This window comes from Acipenser ruthenus, chromosome 7 (genome assembly GCF_902713425.1).
Source record: "Acipenser ruthenus chromosome 7, fAciRut3.2 maternal haplotype, whole genome shotgun sequence".
NCBI lineage: Eukaryota > Metazoa > Chordata > Actinopteri > Acipenseriformes > Acipenseridae > Acipenser > Acipenser ruthenus.
In genome coordinates, this window is record NC_081195.1 from 31,752,321 (window position 1) to 31,779,890 (window position 27,570).

Genomic DNA, 27,570 nt, shown 5'->3' on the forward strand with positions numbered 1-27,570 from the left:
TCAAGTCTCATCGGGCAGTGTGTTATGTTGCGATGCGATTTTACAGGATCGGCAGATTGATTTCAGTTGGCTTGCAAAGTTTAAACATGTTTCATATTTTGCGATGCGATTCCTTCGCATCGGCTAGTGTGTTATACCCACTCGCTGGTCAGCAACCAATGAGTTCACCGCGTTAGGTCATATGACTGGAGACATCCCTGTATTCTATCGCTAGTAAAAAAAAAAAAATCCACACACACACACACACACACACACACACACACACACACACACACACACACACACACACACACACACACACATTGGTTTGTATATAATGTTCGTGCCGATATCTTTCGAAACAAGCCCTGACAGGCCCACATTGTACTTTTTAACTATTAGACGACATATTTACAGAATACAAAACTGCTGCTATAACCAGGATTAATTTATTATTATAAGTATCGCTTTCATTAAATTATACAAAATCACGTTTTTATTTACAATGCACGGAAAACATAATACATGTTTTCATAATAAGCATTTTGGCGACATCGTTCCCTTCATTGTAAATAAAAACGTGATTTGGTATAATTTAATTAAAACTCTATTAATAACCAACGCTATGAATCATGGTTTTAGCAGGTTTTTAAGTATTCTGTCCAATAGTTACAAAGTACAATGTGGGGCTGTCAGGGCTTGTTTTCAAAAGACATCGGCTATTAGAAACTATACAGGGTCTATTGACTGACGCTCAAAGGAGAGGTCAACCAAGGTACTTGTGTACAACTATATTGTGTGTGTGTCTCTATCTATCTATCTATCTATCTATCTATCTATCTATCTATCTATCTATCTATCTATCTATCTATCTATCTATCTATCTACACACACACACACACTGACATTTATAGTACCGAGGTTTGATACATGAGGCGGCATTTGTCTCACTATTGTAAATAGGACACTTTTAGCCAATACGTCCCTGATAATCCCCATTAAGGGGCAGATTAGAGTATCTGTTTATGTATCCTTTTTAACTCTCTTGACATATAGACAGGTTGTGTAATCCCGTACCCTGGCCGTTAATTATCACACATGCACCAATTTTCCCGAGACCAAGTGCCTGTCACTTTGAACTCTATGGGTTCTAATCGAACATCCTTCCAAGGCTAACAGCTAATGGGCAGCGCTCCACGTTAATGCTATTTCACCACTGCATTATCCAATACTGTACATTGTAAAACAAACATGTAAGAATTACACAACTCTCATGAAACAGATTATAAAAAATACGGTTTGGGTATATATGAGTAACCAAGAAAGAGACACAGGCAAAAAGACAGAAAGAAAGCTTTAGCGGCTTCGAGAATCTGTTACGCAAGACATTTACATCTGAAAAGCTGGACAGTGAAGAGTGTGGAAGACATACGCAACATTATGTATGCATATATTCTTCAAAGCCAATCAAACCTAAAACTGTAATAAATGTAATCCTATATGCATGAGGCTCTTTTTTAACAACACAATTATCAACCAGTTGGGCAACATGCCACAGACTAATGTATTTTGGGGAGAACAAGGCAATTAATTGATCTGTTTATCCTCTTTGTGCTTTAGTCCTTGAACTGCAAGCGCTACAGTTATGCAGAACAGTAAAAAGGGTGACTATTTCAAAATCAAAACATAGTACCAATACATGACAGTGTTTCTCGCACTGTGAAAAATCTCTAATAGCCTATACATTCCATGTACCCTGTATAGTGATTTAAAAACAATGCACGCACATACGGAGGTTCCTCATAATCGCACATTGTGTTTGTAAAATGTGTATAAAAATCAACAGGTCAGATTAGCCAAACGGTCTGACCGACACGATCAGTGCATAGGGGTAGTCATTTTGATGCATATCAACACCTATTCCATTATGAAATTATGATTAGTTATATTATTATTATTATTTTATTTCATAGTAGTTTATATTACAGCAAGATTTAAAAGGTAGAATTAAAATAGATAGCGAAAACATTTTCATTAATGAGGAACGGTAGGGTTGAGTATTGGGGAAGGTATCACAAAACAGGAGCAAGTAATAAAGATAGCCTTTGGGAATTTTTCATTAAAGCCACCGAATCAGTGAACAGTGTAGGTTGTCACTGGTTGCGAGTCTTTGGTAGTCAATAAAAGGGGATCGTCTGGGAAAGCTGCTCAGTCTCCACGCTCACAGAAGGACTACAACACTGGAATAAAAGAAAGGTTGATAGCATACATTTTATTTGCTAAGAGGGTCAGTTAACGAGAGGGAGGGAGGCAAAGCCGGGTAATGAGAGATAGCCGTAAAAGGGGTGTAACAACACACAATAATATCCTTCAAGACGAAACAGACATATACGCTCTTCTCATTTTCTTGTGCAACAGAAACAGTCAGGATCGGTAACATCTTGCATCCCGTACGGCGTGTACTCCAGGCTTGCTTTCATAGCACCTTGGTGATACATTTCTGAAAGCATCTCAACTTGGCTTTCCCTCGGGGGGCGGGCAAGTAATTAGTGATGTGAGCCAGGAGCTATGTGACAACCAGACTCAATCAGAACTTGATTAATGCCACCTCATGTTAGCTGCTTTCAGAACTCTTGTACCCCATATCCTGCCACACTCATCTGTGATCCTTCTTCTATTGTCGCGACTAAGCAACTAAATCCAACAAGGATTTTGCGCCAGAGAAAGGAACAAAAAAGGCTGGAACTCTGATCCTCTGAAGCCGTTTTTATTTTTAAGCCACCTTCGTTGGAATGTTTCTTTCACATTTCGCCTAAGGTAAATCAAACGATTTTATTGTATTTTATTTTAATGTCCATATTTCGGTATTTAAAAGTGTCCGTCTTGTGTTTGGGGCTTCTGTCTTCCATCATGCTTCTCAAGAATTGTTGTAATTTATGTATTTATTTATTGATTGTGGACAGTGCACAGAGATCTGATTACAAAAAGACAAATGATAGCATGAAACTGAACCGCAAAACAGCCGGAGCTATTTATTGCTGGAAAATATGTCATCTCTCAAGGGGTGTCCTGTTAAACGTTATATATATATATATATATATATATATATATATATATATATATATATATATATATATATATATATATATATACACACACACACACACACACACACACACACACACACACACACACACACAGATACAATAAATATTCCATATCCTGGTTTCTTTTTTGAGGGGAGGGGTGCTCCCCATGTGCTTCGTGGTCACAGATATTACCCCGGGTAAGCTAATCAATTTCACAAGGGTGAAAGCTATTGTAAATCACATCGAATTACACACACACACACACACACACACACACACACACACACACACACACACACACACACACACACACACACTCACACAGAGTAACTTCAATGTGGCCACTTTTCTTTTTAAACCCTGACTTGGTATACATTCACTTTATTTTCGGGGTGTTAAACGAGGACGGGGTACCTAAACAGGAGTTTTGGGAAATGGCTTCAGACCATAAATTACAATATATGCCATAATGCATGGACGTATGTATGCATGTAAACGTGCATAACAGAAAACGCACACATTAGAAACCTGCTTTAACAGTTTGTCGATATTTCATCAAACTACTAAATGGTCATCAATTGTTTGATCCGAAAATGCATATATTACCTCAGGTTCCTGATATACTGTACATACATTGATTCCTCTTCATCAAAGCTTGCTTGATATATTTTTATATATCCATCTTTACTGTTAAAAGACATGACAAAACCTGTTTGATTGTGGAAAACACACCGTGTTAAATCTCTGGTTAATGTCAGCGCAGTTTATAGTACATTCATTACAAACTACGTGTAAAACAAACTGTGTTGTCCTTTAACGTGAAGTTGTTTTTTGTTGTTGTCAATCAAATGCGAGACATGGATTTAACTTGTTCTTTCTTGTTGCTGTTGTCAAGCTAAACTGTAAATCAAATGATTAAGAATTAAACACAGTATGCAACAGATTTTAAAGACATTATATATTTACACATTCCAATACTAAACTTTTTTCTTCCACAATATATTATTATTTGTTTATTTAGCAGACGCCTTTATCCAAGGCGACTTACAGAGACTAGGGTGTGTGAACTATGCATCAGCTGCAGAGTCACTTACAATTACGTCTCACCCGAAAGACGGAGCACAAGGAGGTTAAGCGACTTGCTCAGGCTCACACAATGAGTCAGTGACTGAAGTGGGATTTGAACCGGGGACCTCCTGGTTACAAGGCCGATTCTTTAACCACTGGACCACACAGCCTCCTAATATATGCAAAACAAACAAACAAACAAAAATATAACAATAAACACGCGTCTGATGTGCTGCATGGTATTTAAGTTTCAAATTTTAAACATTGTGTTTTTTGTGCCTATTCTACTAAATTAGTCGACGGGGTCGGGAATTAAATCAAAGAAAGCGCGTTTCATTTACAATAAGCACACATTACAGAAGAAGTCCCACAAGTGGCCTGAACACATGTTGCACAGGAGTAAGGACTTTGAGACATCAGGGAATTCGCGTGTGTTCCTTATCTCTCGAGCCAAGCTGTAAAGCACTGTTAGAAGTGCAGAGTGAATTTGTAATGCTTGAGAGAACTAAAAAAAATGCACTGTGTAGAAAATGTTTGGATATAGACTTACTTAGCAGAGAATGGAGGGGATCAGGTGCAGAGAATAGGAGTAATCGACTCCCAGAACCTTTAGGAATTTTATACAATCCACTGCTATATTAAAAATGATCATTCTTAAAACACAGGTGACATTATTTATACCAAACGGCGATACAACATAAGCACAACACGGAGCAGAAACAAGCACATCAGTATCTGGTAGCTTAGCCTTTTGCATCAAGCAAGGCCTGACCCTGTGCAGGCATGGAATCAATGAGATTCTGGATTACATTCCTGTCCAGATGTTGTCATAGTTGGATTAGTTTTTACTGCAGTTCAGATTGACTCATCCAGGTGGCGCCCAGATGGTGCAATGTAAACTGCAAAACCCCTTGGAGGAACAATGGCATACAATGGTAACGTGACGAATCGAGACGTCCTTTAGTGTACCAAATCGCACCGTGACCACGACTTTGCAACCACCATATTTTACCGTTGCATTTATGCAGTATTTCCAACATTAATATGCAGTAATCTCCATATTATTCATTTAACAAGACATTATCCCAGGAAGCGCAGCTCAGAATCTCTGTGCAATCTCCAGCCCTCCTCCATACCCAAATGTGCCTATTCGAATGCAATTGTTGGAAGTGGGCCTCATCTGAGATCAGAACGGTCCTCTAAACCTGTAGAGGTCTGTCTACATCTGCAGGGGCAGTGTTTTCTGCGCTGTACATTTGCCACTCACCCGTTATATCACAGCTTATGCAGAACCCATTGTGCTGCACCTGCTCAAGTTCGCGGAGCTGGTTTTGTAGTGGGTTGGAACGGACCTGGAAACAAGTGCACGCGTACACGGTTTGAGACGTATTTTGTACACTCCTGAGCTCCACAACGCAGACGGCTGATATAGTATTTATACCACTAATTTCAGGGGTGCTCATTTTATATGGCAGACTTTTTCGGCAACTTTAAAAAAATAATTCTATAGCAGGACTGAAAAGAGATAGAAAAATAAGGTTTAGTTTTATACATTGAAAGGAAAAATAATCGAAGCAAGTAAAAGGGCAATGTCATATCAGTTTTATGGTTTCAAAGATTGTTATAATAACAATCATAGCCTGCCAGATCTTTAATTTTGTGTTTGGTACAATAAATGTGGTCTGGTTGCATACATGTGGTAGTAGACCTAATGTGTTGGACATTACAGGGTTAAATTGCACCCCACATCGTTAGTGAACTGCTGCAGCACGCTGCACAATATACAATATGCTACTATGTATTTATTAAGGGTTGGTTTAGAAAATGCAGTATTTAGCCAGAACCCAAGTCATTGTATTTATCTTGCTCTTAATTGTATTATTACTTGTACTGTGATTCTTGAAATGTATTTTTGTTTACGACTGTAAGTCGCCCTGGATAAGGGCGTCTGCTAAGAAATAAATAATAATAATAATAGCACACAATTACATGCAATTGACTGCCCCTCACATTACTTATTCATTTGGAATGGATTCTGACAAGTATTTTTTATTACACTGCTGAAAATTTCTGCTAGTGCTTGTGAGCTGGTGACCAGTAAATCAGAAAGTATTTACTGATTTACCACCCCGAGGATGTATGTAAAAAAAAGCTTTAAAGCAATCTGATTCATTTTGGAGTGTGAGACAACAATTGTTTCAAATTACAGTAAATGGACTTTAAATATATCAGTTTATTTGTCTGTTTACACAGCTCCTCTACCATACACAAATCTCTCAAACCAGCAAACTACCAGCTCCGATCAATTTTTCAATGCTGGAATGTCCTACATGCTATGTACAAGTTGCATCTCCCTGGTGAAGGTTACAGTCACAACATGGTGACAGTAGTTGCTCCTGTACATAGGACTGCACAAATTACTGGTATTTCACAAGGCACAGCCTCAAAGAGGTCCATTAACACTATAAGATTCCTCATGCTATTCTGAAAACATTTCACTCTGTCCCCAATCAGCGGTGCTCTGCTGTACAAGAATTTGAAATGATTTTTCCGAACATACTGACTGAGATAACCAATATACCTGGCTTTGTGTGCTGGGATGCACAGAGATTCTGAGCTGCGCTTCCTGGGATAATGTCTTGTTAAATGAAATGACTGAACTGTGTCCTGAGTGCTGGTCCAATATTGAAGGAGGTTTGCTCCAGTTTATGAAATATCTGGCAGTGCTATCTACTGTAACACCACCCTTTAATTCTGTATTAATAGTATCAGATTAGTCCGATTTCTACCAAATTGATTTTGTTGCTTCTCTTTCAATAATGGTCTGCCATAATAGCTTAAAAAGTCTCTCTCAATCTCTTTCTCTATTTCATGTCAATGGGTCACCTCACCCAAGCTTTATGGCAACCCAAATGCAATTGAGCTTGCATGTAAATATTGTTTTTTGGAAACACTACCTACTCTAATGGAATCTCAAATGTGCTTTGTTTTTTGGTTACTCAGCAGAGGCGCAACACTATAACATGAACTTAATAAAAAGGTGTCTGGTAGAAGATGTACGATTCTTAACTTCAAATCAATACATTTTTAAATATTTTTTAACAGCAGGATTCAATGCTATGATCTTAAGGACCGTAAGGTTTATAGCTTGATCTAAACACAGAGCTCAGAGTGATTTATCAACTTGTATATAGCATTTATAATATATATATATATATATATATATATATATATATATATATATATATATATATATATATATATATATATATATGAAAAAATGTACAATATAAACAATGCCCCTGTTTTAATATTATGAAGAGGTGTTTGTGAATGTACTTTTGACACTCATGAGGAAGCAATGATGTAGCTCTGTGCCCTGTATCTGCATGGCTTTTTTTTTATACCATTGGTCTGCGTTATTTGTTTTGATGCAGTGTGATATGCATTTCTTAACACAAGATTTACAACAGGCTTACAGGAGATGAGGAAGTGTATTTCTGTCTCAGTAATATGACAGTTCTTTAATGTGTCCCTTGAATTTGAGGCATTTTGACCCATGGGATGATGTTAAGTGTACCAAACTGCCACTAGCCTACCCCCTCCTGGCGTTCCACACATGGAATGCACATTTCCAAAATCTAGAAAACTACAGTACGATGACGGTATGATGACATCGTAATTCTAGAAAAAGAACATTCCATTCTGGATGCCAGTATTCATTGTAAACATACCTGTAGCCTTTGTCTTTTAGGAGTAAATAAACAAATAGAGCACATTTAGAATACATTACCGTATTAAAGCATGGTCCAAATCACTGTTTGCCAAGGCAAATTGGCTGATATTATGTCTTTGGTTGCAATAGACTGACTGGACAGGATTAAGCTTCTGTGCAACCCACCCCCCCCAAAACACACTCTCACACACACACACACACACACACACACACTCTTTCTCTCACAATCTCCCCAAAGATTTTATTCTTCAAATGATACCTAATTTGCTCATTAGGATTTTCAATTGTGCATCTTGGCTTTGCCATTCAACCGTCAAAAATACATAGTGTTACATTCTATCTAGCAAGGGAAATTGTTAGTTGCCCCTGAGGATGGGAGAATATCACAGTCTTCTATAATGCTAAATATTTATTTTCTATATTGCTAAAAGAGAAAACTGTGAGCCAGTGTGGCCTAGAGCTAAAGCCATGTAGGAGGTAAATGGTCCAGTGTTTAGAGATCCAAGATCCAGGCCCAGATTTTCGAAGCGATGCGCAATCCCTTTGCAAAATTTGTGCCTCGCAAAAATTTGTGCTTTTGCACAAAAATTAATATTTTCCAACACGGCACAAAACAGTTGCGTGAAGTTGGAAAATAGCAATTTTTTGCTCATCATCAAATGTGTTTGTGCCTCGCAAAACCACCTGCGCATTAATTACCAATATAGCAGAAATGCACAAGAGCTACGTGTGAATGCGCAGAATTGGAACACTACACGACAATGGACTGTTAACAATACCCTGCCAAGCAGCTATCATAGGTGTACAGTACATACCAATATTCCTCAGACAAGTCTACACTGAAATGTAACCTGCACATGTAATGCAGAATCATGCAGAAAAATGCAGTAGCATCAAACTCCACTCTTTATTTTACAGAGAACGCACCTGTCAGCCAGTGTTCTGGGTAGCTCTGACCCGTGCTCCTTACACTATACATAAACATATTTACAGAAGTGTGGACTGTAATACAAACCCACAATGCTGAAAACACTACTCTATTCAGAAGCCCTGAAGACGGGAATCTCAGCATGGAGCCGTCCAAGAACACTGCCTGTGGATGCAGCCTGCACATGTGTATCCCTTATCATACTCCTGCTGAAAGCCCTTTTCAACTGCCCCCCCCCCCCCCCCCCCCCCTCACCACGCACCGTGCTCCTACCACACCTGTATGGCATAGTCAATAGCATTCTGCGCATTGCAAGCCTGTCACGCTTATTGCAAAACTTGGCCTTTGAAGCAATTCAAGTAATTTTGTGCTTAAGCATATGAAATTTGCGCACATGCATTCATTTGTATCTAATGTTTATCATTATCACAGGCATTAGCATGGCTAATAAGCTAAATATTTAAAGGGCCATCACAGATTCTACAGAAATCAAACAGATGTATCTATGCTGGGCTGTTTGCTGGGAAGTGAGTTTATGATTTCTCTACTTCTGTCTCCACAGTTTTGACAGGTGTCACACAAATATGAGTGCATGTTACCTATTCTAATTCATTTACATGTTTTGACTTTCTTGTTTTCTGTTACAGTACCATCGTTTTTTTTTTTCTCATTATTAGCCATGATCCTATGTTTTTTTTTGTAAGAACTGTAAGTCGCCCTGGATAAGGGCGTCTGTTATAAGAAAATACACACATATATTAACAACAACAACAATAATAATTAATAAGTAATAATCCAGCTGGAATCACTTGTTTATATATATATATATATATATATAAACATGTAATAAAACAGGCTGAATGGGCAGTGGAATAAGAGAGGAGCACCTTTCATACATTAACTTTACATTCAAAACGCCAACTAAATTTACCAATACAGTAATCAGTAGCCTAGCCTACTACTGTATAAGCAGTGTCTTTGATATTGAAATCTATGTGAACGCAAGGTAAGGAGGTGCAAACTGTTGCTTGATCGATCTAGGGTTGATATACTGCTGTATGTGTCTATTAAAGTAAAGCTTTCCTGCATTATACGGTCTATGTTACACACCGACGGTATGTACTAGATACCGTGCTGTACTCTTGATTCTGTTTTGGGAGTTATTCTTTCAGCACCAAGAAAGCGTGCTTGGGAATGTGTGTGATTAGTTTTGTTTCGGTCCGAAAGAACAATCATGATTGCAGCTTCCCTGTTTAGTTTTTAAACATGTATTAAAACTAGTGATGTTGCTATCACATTTTGTTTTTTTAATATAATCATTGTATTGATGTGGACCGAACCTTGTTTGATTGCTGGGTGTTTTCCTTTGGCGCAGTACCTCAGAAAGCGCTGGCATTTCACTTCAGTGATTGGGTGAGTGAGTGCTGGAATGATGTGTACGGAGTTAAGGCTTGCTTTTTAAAAGCGTTATTTTGTGCCTCGCAAAACTAGTTTTGTGCTTGGCACATACTTTCAAACATGGCAGGATCTCGCAAATTGCTCTATGCATGCATTATATTTGTGCACATCACAAAACGGATTGTGGTACTCAAAAAGAAGTTTCGAATATGACACATTTTGCGTATTCGCGCATAGCGGCCATTTGCGACGCGCATAACCTTCTGCGCGGTGCGCAAACCCTTAAAATATCTGGGCCCCAGTGTTTAGAGTAGAGATGAGATCCAAGATCCAGTGTTTAGAGCAGAGATCCAAGATCCAATTGGTTACAGCTAAGGCAAAGGTAGGTAGGTAGTGTGACCTTGTGGTTTCAACCCCCTTTGAGACACCATTCTCAATAAGCAAGCATGCTTTTCCAACGATTTCCCTCCCCTCCCTCTGCAAGCAGGTTCATTCAGGTCCCAGAGAGGAGTAATGGAGAACCAATATTGTGATTAACAAACAATCAAGAAGGCTTCATTATTTACCATAATAATAATAATATTACTAACAACAACAACAACAACAACAACAACAATAACAATAATATCTTAACTTTTGACCCATCAGCATCACATAAATTATATTCACAGGTTTCCAATAAATTAACAAATTTGAGCCTTCCTGTCAGTGGAAATGTCTATCCTCAAGAGCACTAAGATCAACAAGAACGCATTTCACCATGCACCCGAAACTGCAACATTTGTCAGTGGAAAGGTAGCTTGAGTGGCCCAGTAATGGAAGACAGGGAAATATTTTATCATGGGAAAGGTGAAAGTCTGATATCCACATGGTTGAAAGTGTACAGAAAATTATTTCATGTCAAGTTGATGCATTTAGTCAAGGCATTCACTCAGTCCAACACTAAAGACCAGCAGTAGCCTTGCTGTTGGATAGTTTAAATCATTTATAGCCGCTAACTGGACTAGAGGGACTACCTATGCATGTCTAAACTCAAATAGACAGCTCATCTCAAGGCACTTTTCAATCTTAATGCTTAACCTTTGAAGAGTCGGTGTAACAGAGATCTCTTGCAAGCCTTTTTCAAAAGCTTATTTAAAAGAAAGATGATTTTTATATGATGGCAGACAACTCACTCAGCGTCTCGATATGGGAAGTAATTCTTCAGCATGATTTATTGTAGCTTCTCATGCCAGACACCGCAACTTAATAAGACAAACAGGCTTGCTTGAGGTAAGGGATTGCAAGCAAACGTTGCATTCAAACTAGCACTGCTGTCTAACAGAACTTAGGAATGGTATTCAACTTCATTATACACAGTTTCTCTCCAACTGTATCATGAAAAGTAAATAAAACATATACAGATCTAAAATACATATTCTAAAATCTTACTTTTTTAGTGTTTCTGAATTTAGATGAGTTACAATGACACTTGTTACAGTTAGGCAAATGAGCCTAAATGAGATGTGGACTACCAAACACATTTTCAGGTGAAATACATCAAAGGATTTAATTAGCCACCATGCCATGTACAGAAAATAGTATTTTATTGTATTAATCATCTTGGAAGTCTTTTCTGTTTGATAATTATTTTTAGAATTAATGTGACATGCAGGAATCATTATCTGCTAGATAACTGTTCGCTGACAAGGTCAATTATCTACAGGTAATGACCACTGCAGAGGATACATGGCTATTATAAATCACAAACATGTATAAGTATAAAGACATTTTTAAATGTATTTGGGTTCAATTTTGCACTGGATCATTTAGGCTAATTTACATCGGTATAAAAAATATTTTCAAGATTCATTGACTGTCCATTTAAAAAAATAAATAAAAATGATGTTATTGTGGGCAAAGTCACATAAACTGGATGGGGTTTTACATAAAGTTAAACATATGGTTGAAACTCAATAAAATCCAATCAGAATAAACTGTCATTTATTATTCTTTATTACAATGATGGAAACAGTGGCAGATATGGATAACTCTTTCCCAAACCTAATCAATAACGCACCCATTGGGTGGGAGATTAATATAAATTAAAAGATTACATCGGCCAATGTTCAGATTATTTAAAAAAAAAAAACAAGCAATTACTATTTTGTGTTTTGTTGGATTTCTGGAAAAACTGAATGTCTAAACAAACTTTTTATATTGTTATATCGGCAGTCAAGGTGTGTAGCAGACCCCAGCTTTCAGCCATGGTCCATTCATTTCTACTCACTCCAATATTACCCACTGTGGCAGGGTAGGGACCGGGTTTCCTAGGGGGCGGCGCACAATTGGCAGAGCGCCGCCCAGGTAGGAAGGGATTAGGTCGGCAGGGCAATCCACAGTTCACCGCGCAGCAGCAGCCCCTGTGGCTGATAGGGTGCCTGCGGGTCTGCAGTGGAGGCATTCAGATCTGTGTTACCCTCTGGCACTATAGGTGTGGTGGCTTCGCTGTGGATCCGCAGTGCGAAAAATGGCAGATTGGCAGGAACACGTTTCGGAGGATGCATTTCAGCCTCCGTATCCCGAGCTGCTGAGGGGTTGCTGCAGTGAATCAGGATAAAAATAATAATTGGGCATTGCAAATTGGGGAGAAAACTGGGGTAAAAACCATTGGCGATGACTAAATAAAAAATAAAAAAAATCTGAAATCAATGTTTTAATGCACCAAATTTTGAGTTGCTTTCCCAACTGACATGCTGAGATAAAGTGCAGAATACTTATATTTATTTATCTGTTGCTATTTCAACTTCTACCTATCTTACTGTGGCAAAACCAAGTATTTGACCGATCAAACACCATCTCGTTGATCTGTGTGGTCCAGTAGTTAAAGAAAAGGGCTTGTAACCAAGAGGTCCCCGGTTCAAATCCCAGCTCACTCACTGACTCACTGTGTTACCCTGAGCAAGTCACTTAACCTTTTCGGGCGATGTTGTTGTAATGCATAGTTCACACACCCTAGTCCCTGTAAGTTGCCTTGGATAAAGGAGTCTGCTAAATAAACTAATAATAATAATCTTTGAACTCTATGACACTGAATATTGACTGTGTTGACCTTATAAACCCAAATACAAATAATTGTCCGTAAGGCTGTGATTAAAACACTTAACCAGTAAATCTTTCATGAGGCTTCATGTTCATGAAGCCTCATAAACTCGCAAAATAATCCTCAAAACAATTTAAAATATATAACAGCCTACTCTCTATTAATGTTAGAAACTGTTACCATAGGCTATCTCCATAGTGATATTGATCCAATCAGGGAAACTCACCTTCTGCAGTATCGCAAAGGTTTTCATGAAATCCTTGACAGCAGTAATGTGTCTTTGACCCTAATATAACCTGGCAGTCATGCTGAGTGAATTCTAACATTAAGAACTAGTAGCATATTATTTCACATGCAAGTCATTTATAACTGCTTTATTATAGGAATATATGTGTGTCGATGGCAAGAAAAACCACAACCATTCCATAATCCTTAGCACCAACATATTGACCTTTAGAGGTATTTCCAAAAGCACAGCAATCAAGATGGTGTGAGATTCATTTCTATTACTATTATTATTAGTAGTAGTAGTCGTTGTAGTAGTATTATTAGTAGCATTTATTATGAGATTCAATAGATACCAAAGGAGGAGTGCACTTTAGAAAATACAAACTCTTTTTGTCTACATCAGAAGGAAAATGCATATAAATCATGACATTTTGTCAGACGTTTCCTTGCCTCTAAAGGATAATATTCAATTTTCACTATATTGACATGTGGCCAGTATCTTACATAATGTGGTGTATTGGGCGTTTTCAATTATCAGTAAAAGATTCCAGATTTGTAATGCATTACTACTTTTTGACTGCTTATTTCTCCTTATCTGTCACAAAAAAGTAACCATTTGTTTTGCATGTGGTATGTGTAGATTGCTACAGATACAGATGCAGAATGGCATTCAAACAAGTGCCATAGTTGTGACAATACCCCAAGTGTTGTCCTTTTATAGAGAGCCCCAGTAGTTGCTCTGAATAAATAGAAAGTGAGATACTGGGACCCTTCAATTCTGCTGACTCCAAATGCTCTACCATATATACACAATGTATAATGATCACTATTTTGGAACTTTTAACTTTCAAACATGACCTATAAGTAAAGCATTACTCCCCTTTCCAAACAGTTAAACAGTTTTTATCTCCAGGGTTTATTCATGGGTGTAGTAATACTGATATCATAATTGCTGAAAATTACCACCCCAATTTCCCTAAAAACAAATCTACAGATAAAGTGATCCAATTATCTTTTCCATCCTTCTGTTAAACAGTAATGGGGTTTTCCCTTTCCTGTAATTAATCAAGGAGACCCAACTTCAGCGAGCTGATGCAGCATCGAATCAGTCCCTCCGGCACAATCTGGTAATAAACGAGTCTGCTGCCTGGAGGTGGCATGTTACAATAACTCTTGATATAGATTTTATTCATGGAAGGGTGTGTGTGTGGAGTGAAAGGAGGTGGGGAGTGATATGGAGGATGCAGCAAATGACTGAGGTTTCTGGAGGTATCTAAAGCCTCTCAGGGATGCTGCTGGCCAGGTAGACAGGCCTTAATTAACAAGTAGAGTGGGTCTGCCACTCCTCAAGGTTTAGCACATCCATTAGTCTGTCATTGCTGAAGAGAGGAGCCCCTGCTCTCTTTTTCAGCTGTCAGGAAAGGAAAGCCTCTACCCTCCTGGGAACACAAACTTACACCAGCAGACCAGCCGCCATGATCCTCCCGTCAGACAATTTCCTACAGAGAAATGGGTTTTCCTTCCCATTGTTAGATCTTCCACCAGGCACCCCTTTTGCTCTTCCATTCCTCTGGGCTCTAGATCAAGCAGAGCCTTCAGCCAACTCCCCACTCCTCCACAGACAAAGCCTGGCTCTGTTGGGAGGCTCAAATGCTAAAATAGACAAACCTTGGGAATGTCAACTACCTTTGTAATATGTATTTGTTTACATCTCTAGGAATATATTGTTAATAATTAAGGGTGGGTTTGGATGATGTTGGATTTTGGGGATTTTAGACATGTAGGTCATATCAAACAAGGATCGCAAACATCTCAGAAATTGGCATTGTAAAACTGTTCCATTGCTTTTTTGTTAAATGCGAATTATAGATTGTGAGTTTTTAGGGCATTTTCTTTTAGCTTCTGCTATGGGCTTTAACCAAATACAATGGACTATAATCTAAACCAGTTTGGCCCAAGCACTGTGAATTGTAGTGATGTGTTTGGAGTACTGATCATAATCTGTATCATACTAAAAAGTACCTTGCAGTATTTTGTATACTGTAAGTGTCTCATCATTCACCATAGCCATATCTTTTTTTAAAGTTACAAATGATGACCTGCATTGAACTATATACATGCATGTTTGCAGTCCTTTTTCTGTGAGGAAGTGTAGGACTTGGGCCACAACACTTTGAAATGACAGACACATCTGAAAAAACCTGTAGGGCTGTACAGGGATATTACTGCCATAGTTTACGGCCTAAAGCTGTAGTGTTGACAGCTATGAAACCACACCCTTGTCAATGGTCTTCTATGACCAGGTGACAAACATCAGACTTGCTACTACTGCAGTAGTACTCAGTAATAAAAGGGATAATGTATTAGCCCTTTGCAGTCCATAGATCTCTGCCAGGCTCGCTTGGTCCAATTGATTTTACATGAGATGTTTATTTTACATGCACTGTTTAAAAGTAATTTTATTCAAAGTAAAACAGGTTTAAAAGGCACTGCATATCAACATGACACTCAGTACTACATTTCCAGCCCTGCCCCACCACGTGTTTTCTGTATTTATCACATAGCTCTTCTGATTCATACATACTGCTAAATCATGTCTTGATCACTCAATTTACCACCAAATTCCTCAATAATGCTGTCCAAGTCATTATTTTATTACTATAACATCTCAAAAAGCTTTGCAAATGTCCGCGATTTTCTTTGAGTGCTGGATGCAGAAGCAGCCATCTTGGTTGTTTATGTGTGGTGAAGGGACTATGCGTTTGCTCAGATCCACCAACTTTTCAGAGAAAAACGACTAGGGACCTGTGAATTACGCCATTTTGAATGGGAATTTTGGAATGTCGTACCTGGTCCATCATAAGACCGCAAAGACTTAACAAATTAATCTGTCTGTGGGCCTCTAGAGAGCTATCAATCTGCATCTATCTGTATCACATAGATAGGCAGTATATCAATCATGCAGTCTGGTAATTCATGTTAGTACCCAAAGCAATTATGTTCATGCACTATAAGATAGTCAGTGACAATAATAAATGACAGTTTATGATCAGCTTGCAAATTATTAAAGCAATAGAGGATGGTAGATTGAAATGGCTGTTTACAAGTTTTAGGAAGAACCTTTGGGACTACTAATTTTAGATTTATATATACAGATAGAGAGAGGTGAATACTGTATGCTGAAATACTGAAGGGTAATTAGATAGGTATTGGTAGGTACAGTAAAGCCTGATCAACAGGGACCAGAGGGTGTTCATGGTAATCAATTACAGCTGTGAAATCATTTAAATGACTTTCCTAACCAAGAAACCTTCTAAAAAAAATCGTAATTCAACACCTTTACCGCACTGGTCTATAAATACCAGAGATTGAATTCATTTTCTATAACAACAAGGCAGAAGAAAAACAGCACATGACAAGACAGGTTACCAAGAGGCTGTTTGGATATCAGAGGGGTTCGTATAACAGGTTACCAAGGGGCTGTTCGGATATCAGAGGGGTTCGTATAACAGGTTACCAAGGGGCTGTCTGGATATCAGAGGGGTTTGTATAACAGGTTACCAAGGGGCTGTTCAGATAAGAGAGGGGTTCATATAACAGGTTACCAAGGGGCTGTTCAGATAAAGAGGGGTTCATATAACAGGTTACCAAGGGGCTGTTTGGATAAGAGAAGAGTTCATATAACAGGTTACCAAGGGGCTGTTTGGATATCGGAGGGATTCATATAATCAAGACTTCACTATAATTAGAAAATAGATATCTAGGTAAGCTGGAACCAGGGTGGAAACACCTGGAAGATTGTTGTAACAGGGCAGAAGAATGCACTTCACATATACACAGTACAACAAGAATGTTCATATCAAGTGTTTTTTTCTTTTCAAGATCCTGCCCATAATGCATTATTCTATGAAGTCAAACCGTCGATTTCTCAATAACAGCTATCACAGGGCTCTGAGTTGCTTGATCGAGAGCTGCAGTTTATTTGGCACGGTTGCAATGGCTTACTCTTTTGGACATGATTGAACCTGATATCCAAGATACCAGTGGGTTGTGAATGTTTGTGTATTCCTAGCATGATATGTTAGCCTTAAACACATTATAATCATTTACAGCGGTAGAGCATTCATTTTGATTCATTTTCATACCATGGTACTTGTCCTTTTCCTTAACAGTTCCTTTTAATGCAACAGTTAAAGTCAATTGTTTTGGTAGAGGGTCTCCATCCTGTCTGTTCAATGCAGAGCATGCATTTAACAATCACAAAGTGCTTAAAAATAAAAGTGAGGAGACTGAACCAAGACTACAAACACACATAAAAAAACACTGTCCAGTCAGATGTTTTCATATTTTCAGTTTACATGATTGAAGACCAAGGATAATGCTTTTAGTCTTCCATTAGCATTTTACAAAGAGATAGAAGATTCTTGTGCAAAAAAAATCCCACAGTTCTGTCTGCCTGCTCAGATCTCACAAGTTACACCACTGATAAACATCTCCTCCTTATTATTGTATAATCCTAGTCCCAACCATAACCTTAACCTACAGTAGTCATTATTAACAGTTATTACAGGGCAACTAGAAAATGTAGTTGTGTATGTAATTACTTATGTAGTAATTGCTTTAATTTGCACAGCAGTGGTATAATTTATATATTTTTTTTCAATAGACATTTACTCACTGCTATATTACACTTAAATATCACTTAAATGCGGTCCCTTTCAGGGGCCAGACCCATAGCCGGAGCATGCCCGGTTCCGGGTGCCAAAGAGTGCCTCTCGCCTGACTGAGGAGGTCCATGCGCAGTGGGATCTCCCAGGGCTGGCCATGTAACAGCTGGCACAGGTTCGAGAACCAGATTCTCCTGGGCCACCTGTGGGCCACTAGGAGAACTGACGCCTCTCGAGAAAGGCCGGGAACAGCGGTATAGGCGGGAAAGCATACAAAAACACTTTGGGCCATTCGTGCACTAGAGCGTTTACGTCAGTTGTCACCACTTGGCGGTTTAACACTACTCCCATCCGCACACCCTCGCACAGGTGAGAGGTCATCCTCCACCAGCATAAGGCTGCCGAGCACGCATGAGCACAGTCAGCCGACGGTGTCTGTTGAGTTTGGTGTTCAGGTGGAATGCATTGAGCCACGCTTGTAGCGGGTGCATGCGAAGCAGACCCAGCTGAATGGCCGATATGACTGCAGCCATCAGACCCAACAGTTTCTGGCACAATAGGAGGGTGACCTGTGATCCCTATACCTAGGCAACCCTGGATAGCTGCAACTCTGTCATCTGACAAAGGAGTCCAGCCGGAGCCCCAAGTACGTCATGCACTGCACTGGTGTAAGCCAACTCTTTGCATCGTTGATGGTGAGCCCAGCTTCGACCGCCATGTGGGCCACTGCTCCCTCTCACAACTGAGAACAGATCAACCAGTCGCCGAGCTGCCATCTTTTTTGGGCACCAGAAAATACCTTGAGTAATACCCCTCTCCGTGGGAGGTGGGGTCTATGAGATGAATGGCTCGCTTCCACAGCAAGGTGGCCAATTCCTTCTGAAGTACTGAGGCCTGGAGAGGGTCTGTCACGAAAGTATTTGTGATACCTCGAAACGGAGGTGGTCCCAGTGGAACTGAAGTGCGTAACCATTTTGCACGGTGGCGAGCACCCAGGTGTCCGAGGTGCAAGTGCGCCAGTACTGCAGCTGTTGTGCCAAAAAGGGAGTCTGAAGCCGTCAGCCTTCAGGGGCCCTTCTTGGGCTGCTGAGGTTGCAGCGGGGCAGTTTGGGCTGCCCACGTCCTGCGTTCCCTCTGCCTGCAGGGTGTGCCCCGTAGGCGATGCCTTAGGTCAACCAGCGGAGCTGTGGGGACTGGAACTGTCCTGGTGACAGTCTGCATCGGAGGAGCAGACTGTCTGTTACCAGCGGTTCGACTTGCCCTACGTGGGAGCAACGCGGCCACCTGCTGGGACGCCTTGCGTTCCCGGTGGAATCGCTGTAACAGCCACAGCTGTCTACGAGCCATAATCAAGCTATCCAGGCTCCGGCCAAGAGCTTGCCCTTGGATACCGGAGATCTGCAGCAGCGTGCTGGACAGAAGACGTAGCTCCGTGGCCATTGGCTCAGGGAGCAGGGCCTGGCGCAGTACACCATCCATATAGGCTGTGAGCACGCTCATGTGTTTGACAGGCGAGTTGCCTGCACCACCGCTGGATACGCCCGCTTGAGATGTGTCACCCTGCATTGAGGGTTTGGGCACGCCGGGTCTCTAGCCAACCCACCCACCGGCGGGGCCTTAACCAGGACCGAGATGGCAGAGTCTACTGGGAGGAATCCCGCTAGGCCCAGATTTTCCGCGCCTTCTAGAGAGGCAAGCATTGCGGCCTGTTTTAGCATGCTAGCACCTGAGGCTGGACAATCCCAGGAATGAAGTCCGGGAAGGCTGGGAACTTTTGAGGGTGAGGAGCCATCGCCTGTGTCCGGAAAACGGACCAGCGTGGTTCTGCCGCTGGTGTCCAGGGGACCAGCAGGAAGGCTGCAGCGTGTCCCAACCGTGCTGAAACTGAGCTAGACAACAGGGGAGCACTGGCTTCCGCTGCTACCTTGTAGCCAGGTTCTACCTCAGCAGGGGTTTTGAGCTCCCCTCAGAGAAGGAGGCCCCATCCCCAGAGGCCACTACAGAAAGTGTGTCCTCTTGCACCAGCTGGAACGCCTCTTCCCATCCACCCTGATCTCCCCAGGGGGAAGGGGGTATGGCAATTGCGGAGCTGGGACTGCGGCCGGGGTCGCAGGTGCCTGTTTGGCCAAGAGCTCCAGGACCTGGACCATCTGGGCTTTGAGGGCCATAATGTCCCTCATCTGCCTCAAACATTTCAACCTTCTCGCCTGTGGAGATGGGGAGTGACTACGGGGGGCCTGCGCATCGGGGATGTCCAGCAGGGGGTCCTGGGACAGGTCATGGAGGAGGGGCTCTGGGGCTCCAAGAGCCGCTGATGGTCCGGCCACCGAGGACACGGAACTCGCCTTCGTGGCCCTCTCCGATCTATTTTCCTTCATCTGGAGCTGAAAAGCCGCACAGATGCTGCAGGCCACAGATAACAAAGAGCGGCCTACCACGCAAGCGAGGAGACCGCTGAAAGACAGAAAGGCGAAAGGATTGGTCTTTTCAGGGTCGTTGATTCCGGGAAAGCGGCGAGCCAGCTTTCAGCATGAATGCAAGGGAAATACAATCGACGAGGTCTTACAGTACCATCTTGAGAAGAAAAAAGAGAAATGGCTTCCTCAGGATGACGGTTTTTATCCCTCGGTGGGCGGGACCGAGTGCATCATCCCAGGAAGGGGCCTATAGGCAACTCTGGTATAGACAGGAATTACCTATCCAAAGGGCAGGCATATCCCATACATAATGTCATTGGTGGTCTTCTTCGAATTGAAAGGGAACTTCTTATTCCTAAAAAGGAAATCTAGTTTAGATCCTAATTTTGAAAGCAGTTTATAAATGTGATAATTAAATGTAAGATGTTCCTCGATCCATATACCGAAATATTTAACTTATTATTAATTTAATAAGGAATAGTTTGCGGTGTACATGCATTCAGAATGGCTGAAAGATCCTCTACTACTAGGTATGCATTGATTACAATAGTGTTCATTACAAAACATTTTTAAATACACAATCTATTGCAATGTACAGTGCCACACATTGGAATAATTCAAACTGTGAGAGAGCTGTAAACACACTCATTACACCAATCTCTATGCTGTGCTTTAGAAGTCAGAACATACTGTAGAAAAAACAATGAAACCTTCCCAAAGTAATATTAAGTGAGGCAGAAATTTGTTGTATGACTATTGACTAGTAAATGTGAGTGATATTAACCAAATTAATATCAGGAAGCTGTCCCCAGTGACTCCTATAATATTCTAGCCCGGGCATTTCAGTGTGGTGATAATAAGCAGGAGAGGTTTTAAGCAGGTTTGACTGTAAAACAAATATATATATATATATATATATATATATATATATATATATATATATATATATATATATATATATATATATATATATATATATATATATTAGCTCAAAGAGCCAGCTGCCCATATATATATATATATATATATATATATATATATATATATATATATATATATATATATATATATACAGTATATATATATATATATATATATATATATTCAGGATTAGTTCAGCAACATATTGACAACAGAGTCAAATCATATTACAATAAAAACAACTTCTAGATCTCTCCCTAATAAGCCTGCTTTCACTCACTTAGAACAGTCACTCAGTGTAATGCCCATAATGATAACACAGTAAATGCAATGTTTTATTAGGATTAGCTTTCTCTTAATAGGACATGGTCATGATGTGGGTTGTAATGGTACTAAACTGAGGTAAGCCGCTCTTAAACTAATAGTGATTCTGAGAAAAGCGCAATCCATTGGGGATTTTTCTTGGTACATTTTTTTTTAACTGTGAAAAACATGGGATTAGCTATTATTTATGGAACTGATGAAATATTTTGGCTTTGGGATCATTACATAAACACAGCGAGTATTCTCTTATACAAGAGACACACTACACATGACGCATTAACTTATTATAAATCACATAAATGAAGGTTTTACTCAGGAATAGTTTTCGGTTATTTGACTACAAGTTCAGGAGCTGCTATTCAATTCTGGTTGCCTGCTATAGACCTAGGCAATGAGCCAAATCTGTCATTATATTAGTAAGCACCAGCAATATCTGAGCACAGCCACGCATTTCCAGAAAGCAAAAGAAAACGAGTCAAAGTGGCAGATCAATGGAGGATGTTGGTTGGCTATATGTTAAAACGTGATTGCGTTTACCCTCACAAGAAAAGAAACAAAAGCACAAAGAAAAGAAAAAAAACCTGTTACCACCAACAATTAAAAAAGACATGACATTGGAAACTAAACTTTTCCGCATAAATAAAGATACTTTGAATAAAAACATTGCAAACTAAAAAATATACTGAAGATAGCTCGAAGCATACATACATGCTATATAGGTAAGTCTGAAAACCAAGTAGTAAACACTACTGCGAGGAGTTAAATAGTAAACTTGGCCGTTCAGCAATATCTAAGTTCTTGAAGTAGTACTGTTTCACTGCCATTGTAAGAGCTATCTATACTGTCAACTTTATATTGTTCTACTTAAAATCGTTATTTATTTATTCATTTATTTACTACAAAACATTTAAAGACAATTGCACCATTTATTGATGTTCTCCTCTGTTGTCAGTCGATTGTTCATACTTGTTCAAATGGGAGTTGTTGTTATTGTGTTAAATAGCAGACTGTATTAAAAATAGTGCTTAAAATACCCCATGAATGAAATGTACTGTAACAGTCACCTTGTATTAAAGCCTGCAGTAGATGACGAAGGGAAATGACTTTACTACTGTATATATAATCTGAGAGAAAACACTTGGTATAGTGAAACAGTAGCTCCTTTTTTGGCTGTGTGCCTTCAGTTTCATAAACAGCACTGTCAAACCCATGTCACTTACAAATAAGTACATTCTAGTACCACAAGAAAATTAGTATTACATTTTGACAACAGTTTTAATGGGGAGTCTTCATCAGTGTCTCTTTACTGGTATCACATACCACTAATCTTGGACTACTAAACATTAATTAACTCTGGGGTCTATGAAACCAGCTGTACATGTACACAAATAAATACAGGGCTCCCTGTTTTTTTTACGATTCAATATTTCATGTTAACTGCCTGATTTTGCTCTCCAAAAACATATCATACACTCTAGTCTCCTGATTTGTATTGCATTTGGCTGTAATCTGATAAACTCTCGATTTTAGTGCAGGTGCGCCCTATAGTCTGGACGTTGCCAGTTCGAGTCCAGGCTATACCTTTGCTGACCGAAGATGGGAGCTCCCAGGGGGCGGCGCACAGTTGGCCGAGCGCCGCCCGGGGGAGGGAGGGCTTAGGTCGGCCAGGGTGTCCTCGGCTCTCCATGCACCAGCAACCCCTGTGGTCTGGCCGGGTGCCTGCGGGCTTGCCTGTAAGCTGCCCAGGGCTGCGTTGTCCTCCGACGCTGTAGCTTTGGGTGGCTGCATGGCGAGCCTGCAGTGTGTAAAAAAGCAGGCTAACGGCACATGCTTCGGAGGACAGTGTGTGTTCGTCTTCGCCCCTCCCAAGTCAGCGCAGGGTGGTAGCGTTGAGCTGAGCTTAAAAAATATAATTGGACACTACTAAATTGGGGAGAAAATAACAAAAAACAAATTGGCGACTACTAAATTTATAAAATAAATAAATAAATAAATAAATAAATAATCTTAGGTACTTATTACACAATTATGAGGATCTACGACTGGAACCTACTTTTGGAAGACCAAAATGAAGAAATAAATATGGCACCCATGCTATTCTCCAGTTTTATAGAAACATATAATCACATTTTTCAGATAACATGATATTTAGATCTCAGATGTGTAGTTTAGCTAACGTATTTTATTTTAAAAACATTACATCTGGTACCACACTAGGTTACAGAAAGTTAGTGGTTTGCTTTCCTGGCCTTCCAGGATGTCTGTTACTGCTTTACTTCCTTCATCATTTCACCCCAGGAGTGTCTTCTGGCTTAAAGCAGCTGAATATTTATTGACAGGAAATAAGCCAATGAAGAGGTTGGGACAATTTCACCCTCCAGGTGAAATGACCCAAGTGCAAAACCATCTGAAAGCATGTTTTTTTTTTACATAGTGTAGTACCAGATATCATGTTTTAAAATAAAATATGTGTTTCTTTCAAAACTGCATGGCGTAGAAAATGTATAGAACTATTTTATTATCTACAATTACTTCACATAAAGGTTTTGATAGCTTAAGTGGCGGAATGCAAAAGTAGCCTCCACTAAGCAGTTATGTAGTCGTAGTCGTATATTACAAATGAATGGGGATAAGATTTTGTCCTTTTCTATCCAGAGGTGGTCTGGATATGTCTCTGGTTTATAGAAATCTTTTAGCGGTTTTCCAAGGAATTCCCCCGCAGTGCTCTGACTTGTGGCAGGATATAACATTTCCATCCAATATAACATTGCCATCCACTGTGGGGATGGCACTCTGGATTCCCACACACTGCTTACACTTCACATTACTCTAAATATTTAAAGATGCTTTTTGAAATCACATCACGCTGTCAACATACAGTATGTATTATCTTTGAAACCTGTCTGTTTAATTTTTTTGTTTTTACCAGTCTGCCAAGTATTTATATAGTATTACATTCTGATTAAAGTGGTTGTAACCTGTTTTGCATTAGCAACATAGGTCTCAAATGTGCAGTTCTGAAAGAAACACATGTTATTGCAAACTTATCATTATAAACATCTGACACTACGTTAGGTTAAAGAAAGTTTATCATGCTTTTTTCTCAGGAAATCTGTTACACTTCCTGGGTCATTTCACCTCAGCGGTCTCTTCTGGGTAAAAACATGTTTACTGGCTGAAAGCATGTCAGTCAATAGGGGAAGCAGCTAGCTGGTTAATGACAGGAAGGAATTGTATTTATCCACAGTGAAGAGTTCATGCAAGATGCAACATGACCTGGGGCTGCAGTATATTTCTCAGACCCTCTATCTTGTACTGCTTAATGTTACCTTAGGTAATGCAGTCTTAGGTTAGTGATAATCCAGGTTTCTGAAAGGAAAGTACTAAAAACAAGCAGATGCTATGTGAGAAATATTGAATGACCTTGTGACAGTATAAATAGCATGGAACTCACTCCAGGGGTTTAACAAAGCCTTATGAAAGTGTATCGATCTGAGGATGATCTAGTGGCATGACCGAAGCTCACAGCTTTGTGTCGACTATTGGCTGCTGCAGCACATTGCTGCCTCAGCTCATGCATCGCCTACTGTGATATACCTGCAAAGGTGATAACACCTGCAAAGGTATACACACTACACACACTTGATGTTGCTTTTAGGTTGATTTGATTGTTTATAACGTTGTGTTTAAAGATTATGAAAAGAATGTAATTTACAGCCATTTGCAGAGCTCAAGCAGAATCAATAGCCTAATGCAGAGGTATTATTCAGTCCTGGAGTAATATTAATGAAGGAAATATAAGGAGACAAACTGTGGAGGCTAAACTGCCTTTAACCCATTCTCTGTTTTCCTTCCATTTACATTCTGATCAGCTGCAGCAGCTGGGATGTGGTGGCTTGTGGTAAAGTGGTTAACAGTGTGCAGGTGCAGGAATGCAGCGGTGATCAATAAATACAGACAATGATAATCCAGATGCAGTGATGTTTTATTTGTACAATCTGAAATCTGATGACAAACGGCAGTAAATAATAACAATGAAAACAGACAATACAGCGGTGTGTATTGCTCTGTTAATCCCCGGGTTGGTCCAGAAATAATAATAGTCCTGTTCCTAAACACCCACACGTAACACAAACACAAACACAGTGAGTGCGATAGTGCTTGTGGTGTAAATACAGTTAGAACATAAAAAAGTTTACAAACGAGAGGAGGCCATTCAGCCCATCTTGCTCGTTTGGTTGTTAGTAGCTTATTGATCCCAGAATCTCATCAAGCAGCTTCTTGAAGGATCCCAGGGTGTCAGCTTCAACAACATTACTGGGGAGTTGGTTCCAGACCCTCACAATTCTCTATGTAAAAAAGTGCCTCCTATTTTGTGTTCTGAATGCCCCTTTATCTAATCTCCATTTGTGACCCCTGGTCCTTGTTTCTTTTTTCAGGTCAAAAAAGTTCCCCTGGGTCGACATTGTTTATACTTTTTAGGATTTTGAATGCTTGAATCAGATCACAGCGTAGTCTTCTTTGTTCAAGACTGAATAGACTCAATTCTTTTAGCCTGTCTGCATACGACATGCCTTTTAAACCCGGGATAATTCTGGTTGCTCTTCTTTGCACTCTTTCTAGAGCAGCAATATCCTTTTTGTAACAAGGTGACCAGAACTGAACACAATATTCTAGATGAGGTCTTACTAATGCATTGTAAAGTTTTAACATTACTTCCCTTGATTTAAATTCAACACTTTTCACAATATATCCGAGCATCTTGTTGGCCTTTTTATAGCTTCCCCACATTGTCTAGATGAAGACATTTCTGAGTGATGTCTGGGTAAGTGCTGACCATTGGCGAAAGCTCCGGATCGTGTTCCAGCTGTCTAATAACAACAAACAGTATATTTAGACACGACAAAAACAAACAAAACACTCACGATAACAACACAGGTTTTTCTTCCGGTTCAGCATAACCATATAAAAGGAACAGATCACTTCGCTACATTCTCTTTTGTACCATCAATCATGACCCCTTGGTTAACTAGTGCAACTTTTGCTCCAATCCGCAGCTGCCACGTCGTTTACCTTCTGGGTGATTGATTTAGTATACCGGTGCTCTGCCCCCTTACTAGATGAGCGACTTCTGTCTAACCCTGGGAATTAATTGTCAGGCCATCCAGTCCATGGTACTCTGTTCCCTTTACACTGCATCCTCACAGGTCGGGAGGGAGATTTATCACCAAGAATCGTTCTGTCTTTGTCACATGTCTGATTTAAACAGATTCGCAGTCACTCTCACACTGCCCTTCCACTTTATTAGGTTATGTAACTAATAGTGCATTGGACCGCCGTTTGCCCGATCACAGCCTTGATATGATGTAGGATAGACACCAAGGTGCTGGAAGGTGTTTCAGGGGATGCTAACCCATTCATTAATATTTCAGTTGGATTGAGATCCAAGTTTGTGGTGGTCGTGGAAGATTCCTGAAGTCTTTGGCATGAAGTCTTTGGCACTATTCCCACACAATCCTGGCATGGTGAATGCATTAACATTGTTGGGTGGACTAGATCCACAATGATGCTTAAGTAACTACAGCTACAGTTTGGCATTCAAGAGTAATCAAGCAGGGTGTAGCAGGAGAATGGCCTCAGTCTGGGGTGATTCCAAATCCAAATCGTGCAGACAAGTCCTATTAAAGTGGTCAGGCAGTGAAGGTAAACTCAAACATACATACTAGATATCCT

At 40.0% G+C, this 27,570-nt stretch overlaps 1 protein-coding gene across 1 annotated transcript in view; it reads left to right on the forward strand.

Moving 5' to 3' along the window:
- Nucleotides 1-2,223: 2,223 nt before the first annotated feature.
- The window catches only part of LOC117416119 (muscarinic acetylcholine receptor M2-like), a 98,936-nt gene continuing 73,589 nt past the window's right edge, over nt 2,224-27,570 (forward strand). The window contains exon 1 of the mRNA XM_059026781.1: nt 2,224-2,796. The gene's annotated coding sequence lies outside the window, so the exon portion shown is untranslated. The remainder of the gene's footprint in view (nt 2,797-27,570) is intronic.